Below are 11,222 nucleotides of genomic sequence, written 5' to 3' on the forward strand. Positions count from 1 at the left end.
CCTTTGCTGATTTAACTGCTGGATGTTGGTGACATAATGAAGCCTGGAAAACTTGGTACTTGGATCAGCCAGAAAAAGATTGATTTCCCTATATCCTCCTGACCACGCTTCACGTCTCATACCTGCAAGACTTTGCAGATCTACACAATAAAATAGCAATAGGAGTGGAATTAATTTAGCTATCTATGAATTAGCATGTGATCACTTCAAAATTGCTGAAGTTGCAACAGGAATATATTTTGATGTAAGAAGAACTGAGAATCTGAAAAAGTGAAAAAGAAGTAATTTAATCTGTTAATACTGAAATGCCTTTCAGAATATTTTAAAGATGAAAATCAAGTTTAGTTTGAAAACATAGTGGTATTGTGGTATTATATATTCGAACTCCAAATACGAAATAGATGCTATGTTGCTTTAATTGTTTTTTTGTTTGTTTGTTTTTTTCAGTAAGCATTTGTCATATTTTACTGCACTTCATTCCTTTAATACCATTCTTAGTTAACTGACTTTTCATAGCCTTGCTGAAGTCAAGGTAGACAACATCCACTCTGGTGCCCTCATCCATCCCATCCCATTATAGAATGGCTATTAGGCTGGTTGAGCACAAATTGCCGTTGTTGAATCCATGCTCACCCTCTTTTCCTTGACATGCCTACAGATGGTCTACCAGAACTAGCTGCTCCATCACCAGCTGATGGTGGAGTGACCAGGATCAGCTCACACAGCCACAGGACTGGCAAGGCACGGACGGGGTTCGAACCCGTGATCTTCGGTTTACGAGACCGACGCCTTACCACTTGGCCACCGTGCCTGTGCGTGAATAGTTCAATGCAGGAAAATGATAACAAGTGGGCAGTGATAAATGCTGTGTGAAGACTAACATGAGGTTTTAATTAGCACAGTTTATTCAAGAATTGCCAAGAGATATCACCACATAAACTACAGCGTTCACATCAGTTCAGGTCCAACTGAATTTAATATTTTTTCATTCGGAATACATCGTATTCAGTTGCATCCGGAATTGCCCTTAATACAGTTTCTAGCTTTGGTAATTGGTAAGAAAATTTTAAAGTATTTATCAATTACAAACCATGGTAGGAGACAGGAATAGAACAAAGAGGGAAGAATACAAGTCAAATGATTTCTTATTCTCAGATTAAATGATTTTGACTGTCACTTCTTTCTTGGGGAAACATGATTAGGAAGAATTTGAATTTCTGCTAATAAGAACAAACTCTCAGAGACAGGCAATCTAGGCAAGCTCTGCTGAGTTTACACCTCTTGGTGGACAATACTTCTGAGTGTTTTGTCAATGAAATCTATGCATCTGCAGCACAGAAACAAAGTGCCTACAACTGAACAAGGTTGTATGTCTCATCATCCACCTTGAAACCCTCGTGAAAGGGTCTATGTAGAAGAACTGATTCTAACATATTTTGGCAATTTTCCCCCTCAAATTTATCTATTTTTCAAAATAATGCAATAACCACTGATATAGAATGATCAGTTTCTGGTGAAACTGATCAGAATGAAGTTTCTAATGTTAAGGGCATGCATATATAGTCTCCTTTTGTATGGGAAGATAGGCATTTCTCATCTGCTTTAGCTCCACTCCAGTACTTTTGAATATAAGTGCCTAATGTCATTCTTACATCCCCATAAGACCTCTGAATAAGCCATTGTCATAAAAATTTGAGATCATGAGTTTTCTTTTTTTTTTCTTTTTTTTTTCTTTTTTTTTTTTTTTTTAAGCAATTGATGGAAAGAAGGTGGAATCTACTTCTTGCCATAACAGTTTGATAAACAAAAATCTTGCTCTGGAAAGGTGAATGGAAACTCTGGCATCTGCCTGTTGCCACATTTCAAGAACGCATTTAAACCCACTAGCTTTTCGCCCTGACAGGGCATGCTGGGCTACAATAGTAGAGCCATAGTTTTTTGTGTCACAAGGACAGCAAACCATGTGATTGCAACATTCAGCTAGTTAGTTCTGGTAATCATGTTCTGCTTTCTGCAGCACCTACGCATTTTAAAACAGAATTTTAAAAGGACATAGAAACAAAGAAACAAAATGAATAAATTAAAGCAGAAAACAGCTGTAAGTACCCCAGTTCATCCAAATCTCTCATCCATTAGAGTTATATATTTTTAGGAAACACGGTCAGCCAATAGTTAGAAAATTTCTAATGAGCTAAGCTATTTTTGCAATTAGCATTGTTCTGCTATGCAGTTTCTCCTGATTAGACTGTGTGTAGATGTTATGCACATCTTTTATACAAGATACATCCAGTCTTCGTGTTTTGTTTATTTTGTTTTGTTTTTAATGCTCTGTTCCCTAACTCCAATGTTGAATATTTTTTCATCTTCTTTAACTCATTCAATTAATCGCTTTATCTGATTGTGTCATTCTTTTTCTCTGCAAAATGAAGTCAGCCCCCTACTGCAGTGTGCATGTTTTCACTAATTTTCCATATTTTTTTTAGTAACAATCTGTTCTGGTTTATTTTCAGGAGTTTGTTTGACCCATATATGTGATATCTTTTATTATTTTTCCGAAACTGCATTAACGTGTTATTTTTGTAAAGCTGTTTCCAAGTTCTCCAGTTTTCAACTTTTTTTTTTTTTTGAATATTTCCATCTTGCTTTTGATGTCATTCCCTTAACCTCTCTGTTTACTAAGACATAACCTCAATGTTTTCTAAGAATTTTCACTCAAGCTTCCTACTCCAGGGAAGTAGGTAATTTTTCCGAAGTCATGCTTGGGCATCAATCTCTATTCATTACTGTGCCTCGCTGATGTCATGTCTACTGACAGTCATGTCAGTAGAACTGACTGATTTTTATTATTGGATTTCTTAATACAATTTAAAGTACTAAATCCTATATTCTCTCAAAAACATCCTTTCTAATAAACACACTTTTCTTTGATCTTACCTCTTGCAGTAAACCTTTCTACTCCAGGTTGCTTTAGATAGCTACTATATTGAAAACTATTCCTTGTTTTGTGTTGTTTCATATGAAAAATAAGTTATTTATTAATAGAGTCATTATCCAACATGGATTTTTTTTGTTACATTTTGTTAAAGTTTTTTGATATTCATGATTTCTATTAGTTCATGAGTAAAAACTAATAGATCTTCAATGGCAACCCTATGGCTTTCTAACCTATTTGTCCCTATGTTTTATGAGGTCATAATTCAAGCAAAAAAGGAGCAAGATTATTTTTCTACACTACTTCAGTATCATTCAGGTATTCCATAGCAGACAACTTGTTGTCCTCTACCATTTGACAAAATCTTCTTCATGGTAGTTTTTGTTGAATGGCTGGGAAGATACCTTGTTTTCACTTTGACCAATCATGCATATATATATATATGTGTGTATATATATACATATATATATATCATATGGCTTGTGTAACATCCCTAATTATATGCTCAGAGGATGACTTGCCAGGATCCTGTGATTAAGTATTATTGTCAGTTTTCCCTATCACTAGGTCCTGGAGAAGGCTTTATTTCTTTTTCTTTCCTCACTTTCCCTTCTTTGTAATAACAATAATAAAAATTAATACTAATACATTGTTAATAAGGCACTGGTGGATGATAATGTCTTGCTCAGAACTGAATGCCATCAACTATTTTGATATATTCTACAGAAAAACACTTCTTCCTTCTTCTTTATCTTATAAGAGCTAATTAGTACAAGAATTTCAGAATTACAAAAGCATGGAGTAGATAGTTCACCTGATTTTCTTCTAGCATGTTTGTTTGCATAATCATATCCTGCCATCACCTTGCCAAAGTAGTTAAAAAAAAAAAAAAAAAGACATGATTCAGTCATTTGAGAGATGTATCCCTATTTCTTCCTGGTTCCAGCTATATTTTTAGGATTTAGAAGAACATAGATCCATGTATACTTTTAAAATAGGACCAGTGATCCTACTCATTTATTTCAGTATGCATATGCAGATACAATAAAAAGAACAAAGCATGATCAGCGATTTAGGAGCATGAGTTGTTCCACTGCATTAGCTCTCCATCTTGTCGAAGTACAAAACCTAGACCCCATTTCTCTGTACTAAAAGTGAAACATTTTTGTTGTGTTTAAGGAACAGGTCTACTATAGATTTCCCTGGTGGAGGAGATCTGTTTTCAACGAAAGCTGAGTAATCTGTGTTTATTGACTATGGGTTTCGTCTGCTTAAGCTTCTTTGGAATATAGAATAAACTATAATCGAGATAAAGCACCAGATAATTTATCCTGGAGATAGCCATCTCTAAAGGAGTTTCTTCGCAATCTTTGTCTGGTACATTGACCTTTGTAAAGGATACAATTAATGCACCAGCACAACCGAGAGTTAACAGCTGATATCCTGTGAAGACTAGAGTCTAGCGCTTTAGCACTCGCTGCCGTCCCTGTAGTGTAAGTTCTATAGGTATACATGTGCATGTGAATATACCTTCACAAAATAGTAGTGTTTTCATGAGGCCTTGGACTCTTTGTGGAGAAGAGAGCATTTCTAGATGCAAAAAAGTATGTCAGATCACAATGAGAATGATTAATGTTTATATAATTTTTAAAGATAGCACCTTTGAAAGAGTGCTCTCTATGCACAGAGAATCTCTTTGAATCTGTATTTCATTAATCAATGCTGTCAAAAGAATTTGATGGTTTTGAGCATTTCAGCTTCTGAGTCTTGGTCTGCACTCGGAAGATGGTGTCTTTGCCTGTTTTGAAAATCAAGCCTATCTTACAGAGTCTCAATTTGGGCATCAGAAGTATGGTGAAGTATATCTGAAGTATCTTTTTTGAAGTTTAGATCTTTAAAGCCTAAGTATCTAGTCTGAAACAGTCATCCAGCTCCCTCTGTAGCTGGTGAGGAGAGATAAGTGAAAGCTAAAGCAGGGATATGAAAGATGGATATATAAGAAATCTAAAAGTAATGTACCTATGTAAATGACATAATGAAGAACCTGAGAGTGTGAGTGACAAGCAGACTGATAACAGACTAAAAAACAAGATGCCAGCAGTCCATCAAAGGTCTGACAAAAGTCTACACTAACACCTATGCTGTAATCTCATAGGTAGAAAAGTATGTAGAATCAGAAATGTGCATATATGGCTTTAAAGATACAGGGAATTAACTAACCTCGTGCTGCTAAATGTTGGTGTGTGTGTGTGGTTAAGTGAGGTTAAAAGCACATACAGATTGATCATTAATGGTATATCTGGTATTCAGATATCCATAATCTGAATTAATTAAGACTACTGGTCAGTCAGACTGCCACATGTGTTTGGTCTGCAACATACAATATGACACCTGTTATCTTCTACCTGCCTGATAAATCTAAATAAATCTAGAGCAACAGATCTAACAGTGAGTTAAGCTAGATGGCTAATCAAGACTAAATGCCTAGAAGATTGGGAATTGAAATGGACTAGAGCAATTAGCCGAAACCAGTGACTGAGCTCTTACCCAATGCTGGGCTTCTAGAAAGAGTATAGATACCTGGTGCACCCTGAGATTATGTATAAAAGCACGTCAGATAGCTGGGTCATCCAGAATATCTGGGAAAATTACTTCTTGTTAGTAGTGATCTTCCACATGTTATAGATGAAGGTTAATTATCTTGTTTAGATTAGTATCTTCACTTTTTGAGAGTATCTTCACTAAGTGCATTGGGCTGATCTCTTGACCCCAGCAAAACCTGTGTTATCACCAGGAGAGCTGTGATATTAACCACATAAAATAAGGAACAGCTTTAAAACTGGAAGCAACATTTAAGTCCAGCACACAAACACTTAATCATCAGAATTAGTGCTGTAGGGATAGACACATGTGCCTTCAGTCATGAGTCATCTATAGATGGAAGTAACTATGCAGGAACAAATTATGCTTTGGAGAAAACTGAAGATTTCTTTTGATATTTTGGTCATATGTGCTGTTCTATATGGATTCAGTCTTTCAATAATTACTGCATAAAATCAAAATAGAAGGGAAGAAAAGAATATTACAATTTTATTTCTGGGACTGTTAGACATTTATTGAATATCATATATTTATCAAATAGACAATAATTTGACCTTTTACTTCACAAAGGAATACTTTCTGACTTTCACGGACTTGCTAAACCAGTGTATTTCCTTAATTACCTTTCGGTTCACTAACACCTCAGTCATTCAAAAGTAGGTCCATCTGCTCTTCCCTATATGACTGGTGAGATGAAATGGAATAATTTGTTTCAAACAGAACTACAGAGTAAATCATTTGATGAGTTTGTGTGGACTTGAAGGTCAAATTTCAAAATCTCAAAATCTCTGAAGTAATTCAAAAGAAATTAAAGGAAGTTCTTATTATATCTGGACGCTCAGTTCAATTTCAAGACTCAATTAAAAAAAATACAAAAAGCCTCCATCATTACCAGGACTTTTTATGTAGTGTCTGACTTTCACTTTTTATGTTTAATGAACGTAGACTTTACAGACCCCATTACATCAGAAAACTTGTCAGTATGCAGAAGAACATTACTATTCCCTAGCACAATGAAACTAAGTATAGTTTGCTATACAAAATAATAACAAAATCAATGGTTATATTGCTAGCATAATATATTTAAAAGGGAATAATATAAGCCATAAAATAAACTCTTTTTTTTTGTTCCAGCTTCTGATATCTCATTTAATTTTAAACAAAGGACAAGGAGGAAAGTTAAAAGCTGTTGTTACCTTCATATTTCCACTATAAACCAGCAACTCTTGAGCCGGTCCTCCACTGTGCCAATTCTATTTTATAATGATCCATTTGGTTACAACAAACAGAATTATCCAGTTGTAATGAACAGTGATGAATGATACATTTTAGTGATGTCTAATTTATTTACATCTAGATGAATACTTCATAAAGCAGGCAAGCTCAGCTATATGATGTTAGTGTAACTGGTTCCATGTTTATTTTGTGAACTGGACTTTATACTTTGAAGTCTTTTGGAAAGCAGGAAAACTGAGGAAAATAAACAAACAAAACATATATGCATGTTTATATATGAATACATATTCCTTTTGATAATATCATGAAAATGTTTGGTTTTGTAAATAGACAAAATGATGTTGACATATGGAGTCATGATTCATACACTGTTAATGTCCTATTGGATTTAAGAGAGAATGATGTGAGATGGTGTAGAGATGGTTACAGAATGAGTGCTGTTTGGGGGGCAAAACGCAGCAGGACTGAAATGCTCAGCTCTCATTACAGTTCTTGCAAGAAGTTGACCAGTTTGAGTGACTAGCTCAGAATTAAAAGAATTAGATGTATATTTTGCATATATAGCTAGACGACATGCAGCCAACTTTAAAACCTTGCATTTATTGTGTAGTATTTCTTTTTTCTTTTTTTCTTTTTTTTTCCTAAATGTAGAAACATGGTCATGATTCCTGGAAGGCAATTAAAGATTCTCCTCACAGCTGCAGAGGAGTCCAGTGCCCCAAGGGCAGGCAAGGAATCCCCAGCGCCCAGGCAAGGACACAAGTCTCTGAGCTGACCCCTGCCCAGACTGCCCAAGAAGCCATTGGTCTTGTGACCAGGGTCACTGCAGTTGGGAACAGCAAGAGAGACTCTCCAGAGAGTCCCAGGTCAAGGGGTTGCTTCCCCAAGCTTATGTCCTCATGGGTTGCCAGAGAAGAGTTGGAGGGGGAGGACATGGCTCCTTGTTTGGGATCCATGTGACAGAGCAACTATAAGTCTGGGCTGGACACGGGGACCATGGGGTATGAGTGCTGGCTACTTGGAGGTACTGCAGAGTTCAGGCCAGCTGACAGAGAGACCAGGGCCTCTGGGGATTGGCTACTGCTAAGGCCTGGACCTGCTGATGGAGAGACCCATCTGTGCATGCATGTGTGAGCATGAGGCAATGAGGAGAAGGGGAGATCCAGAGGCCAGTGATGTAGACTCAGTGTCTAAAACCAATTATTGGAGGAAACCGTATGTGCAGCTCAATGAGCAGCAGCTGGCATGGGGCTGTGGGATTCGGAGGCTTGTGGGAGCAACCAGGACACTGGGGATCCAGACATGTTTAAGCCCAGTCACTGCAAGGATCCATATTTTATATACTCATGCACAGGTATACACATATTTTTTCACTATCAGGCCTTCATCCTGATCAGCCAGAGGTGTTTTTTTGTTTTCTAGAAAGCTTTCAGAATGTTGAAAAATGTAATATAATTATCTGTGAAAATTTCAGAGGAATTATTTAAAGTACTGGTTTAACTTCTGAAAGGTATCACATCCATTTCAGTGAGCAATTGAGGAAGCACTTCTGCCAAGGCAAGAGAAATGATGAGAGTCAGATTATTATCAAAGGGAAGAAAGCAATGGAGACCACTGTTTTGGTGAAAATACTAAGAGCAAAATACATTGAAATTGAAACAGATGTCTAAATTCCAACTTCAGAAACATGGGCCCAGACTTCATTTAAATCTCTGCTGTTCAACATGTATACCCAAGTGCAGCTTGTCAGCTATAGCATCTGTTATACTTGTTTTCAATAGATAATATGAGAAATGTATCATAATCAAGAAACCAAGGAATCAAATTTTACCATCAAGTTATTAGCATACTTGAATAGTTGTCTGCCCATTGGTCATTGGAGACCTGAGGAAGCTCTGGACACAGTGTATTAATCGAGTGCTATGTAGTGCTTTGTTACATTTATAAAACATTTTTTCAAAGCTAAAAATTGAAGACACCATAGTTCCTTTATTTTCTTTTAGTATTTATTCCTATCTTATAGGTACTTTTCTATTCCAATCTATTTTAACTAACTACATTTAGCACAGTTTTGTTAAGAGGAAATAGTCAGGCTAGGAGACCCCTTTGTGCTAGGTATGGAGAATATACACTTTACATCTATGTTGTGGAATCTTCTCCGGAGATATTCATAACCTGCTTGGATGAAATCCTGTGCCACATGCTCTAGGCGACCCTGCATGTGCAGGTCCCTTCCAATCTTAAGGATTCTATGATTCTATGATCTATGATTCTATGATACATCAGTGTGGCATTTAGGAACTCTGATGTTATTCTCTGACCTTATTATGTTGTATTTTCTTCTTCTTCTTCTTCTTCTTCTTCTTCTTTCTTCTTCTTCTTCTCCTTCTGTTCTTTCCCTTATGTTTTTCTTTTTCTTTTTCTTTTTCTTTTTCTTTTTCTTTTTCTTTTTCTTTTTCTTTTTTTCTTTCTTTTCTTTTTCTTTTTCTTCTTTCTCTTTTCCTGAGAAATGTCCAAATCATGCTTATTTTCCAAAATCTTTCTAGCAGGGTATTTCCCAATTCTTTTATATGTACCTTAAATATTTCACTCACTAGAGAATACCCTATAGTCCTTTTTTTAAAAAAAAAAGGTTGACATGAGCTCTACTTTCTCTCAGTTTTCCATAAGTCCAGTTGGAGAATAACATCTGTCCAGTTCTAGCTCTTGTCCTCAAATGTTTTACCTTGTGCACAGACAGAAGAGCCAGAGAGACTGACTTTTTTGTATGAACTAGATCTTTATGTTCACCTTAAATCTGATGATCTGGGTCAGGTTTTGCAAGGTTATATTCATCTTGGGTGAGGGGGAAGGTGGAGAAGTGTCTTCAGCATTCAGCATTACTCTGTGTGACCTAGATACCAAAGAAGTTCATACAGTCCTAGAAACCATGCACAAACACCTTTTTACTTCTTTATACATGTCTTTTGTGCTGGTCTGCTAGATTTTTTTTTCCCCTGGGCATTTAATGCAGTGAGAATATGGCTAACGTTCCTTGCAGGATTGCAACAGTTCTAAGCATAGGTTAAATTTTAGGACCTGAACTACTTTACAGCATCCTTTCAAGTGACAGCAACATGAAATGCTTGTGGAGAAAAGCGAGTGAACTCAAGGTAAGGGTTGCTACCTTTCTAAAACTGGAAAATACAGTTATTCAAAGAGCTGCAGCTTGGCTTTTTAATTTCACCAGGGAGCAGATTCACATCTTTCCAGCCTGTCACCTGGCTTTGCGTTTCATCAGACGCCTCACATTGCCAGAACTGTCACATGGACTTTCTGAGAGGTCTCTGAGAGAAAAAAAAAAAAAAAAAAAAAAAAAAAAAAGGTTTTACTCAGGAGGCGGACATGGCCTTGGACCTAAGCAGTCAGTAAAGGAAACTTTGAGGTTGCACTGTAGGGAGAGAGACTGGTGGCAGATTTTGTTTCCTTACAAAGAATTGCTGAAGAACTATTCTTTGAATACAGTGGGTGGGAGTCACACTGTAGAAATATACAGTAAGAGTTATAAACAGACAATCTTCCAGGAAATATTTGCTTCAATTAGGCTTCTATTTCATGGCTGAGAATTTACGTAAGGAAGGCTCAAATATTAGATGAATAGCTGCTCAAATCTCTCAATACCTATTAGAACATACGAAATAATCAAAAGGGGAAAAAATGTGCATAAATTGAAATAAAGAAAAAATAGAATAAAAAAGATGTGTTCATTCCATTTATCTTTAGATATTAGACTGAATTACCTACATTTGGTGCATAATTTCTTCATCCTTCCTCTATAATCAAGGCAGAGAGAAGCATGAAATTTATATTGCTTTTGCAATCTGCTCTAGGGACCGGTCCTTGTACCTTGCTCACTGGAGCCAGATGGCTTCTGCCTGCTCTGCTGTTTATTTGCCTCCCCTGGAGCCGATTGTCAGCTTCTTGTCCAAACTTCACTGATCTGCAAGAAAGGTACATGCAGTTGTGCATACTAGCCCAAAACCGCATTTCTGTGGCCAACCATGTCACGGGGTACTTTCATATTTTTAAATTTGAATAGCAGTACCAGTGCCCATGCTCAAGTCTCACCATGACGTTACCGCTTGGCACCCCAATAGACACCTGGGCTCGGAGCACAGAGTGGCTCAGTGGGAGCCTCCTGTAGTGATGACGATTTTGTACATTTGAACATTGAATTGCTTGGTAGAGTTTCATCTCAGGGAGACTTTCTGCTACTCTGGAAAGGATTGGAAAAGCAAACCAACATGCAGGTACTGTGCATGAATTGAACAACCAGGTTGAGCTGTTCCATCATTTTTCCAGCCCACTTGGATGCAGTCCTGTGCCATGTGCTGTAGGTGACCCTGCATGTGCAGGGGGGTTGGACTAGATGACCTCTAGAGGTCCCTTCCAACCTTAAGTATTCTATGATTCT

General features: G+C 36.9%; 1 non-coding gene across 1 annotated transcript; it reads right to left on the reverse strand.

Moving 5' to 3' along the window:
• Positions 1-739: 739 nt before the first annotated feature.
• On the reverse strand, positions 740-811 carry TRNAT-CGU (transfer RNA threonine (anticodon CGU)). Its single transcript has one exon. It is a non-coding gene; the product is annotated as a tRNA-Thr (tRNA).
• Positions 812-11,222: the final 10,411 nt, after the last annotated feature.

Source organism: Tinamus guttatus, unplaced genomic scaffold (assembly GCF_059628265.1).
Source record: "Tinamus guttatus ecotype Peru unplaced genomic scaffold, ASM5962826v1 Tinamus_guttatus_pri_ptg000368l, whole genome shotgun sequence".
NCBI classification, from domain to species: Eukaryota; Metazoa; Chordata; class Aves; order Tinamiformes; family Tinamidae; genus Tinamus; species Tinamus guttatus.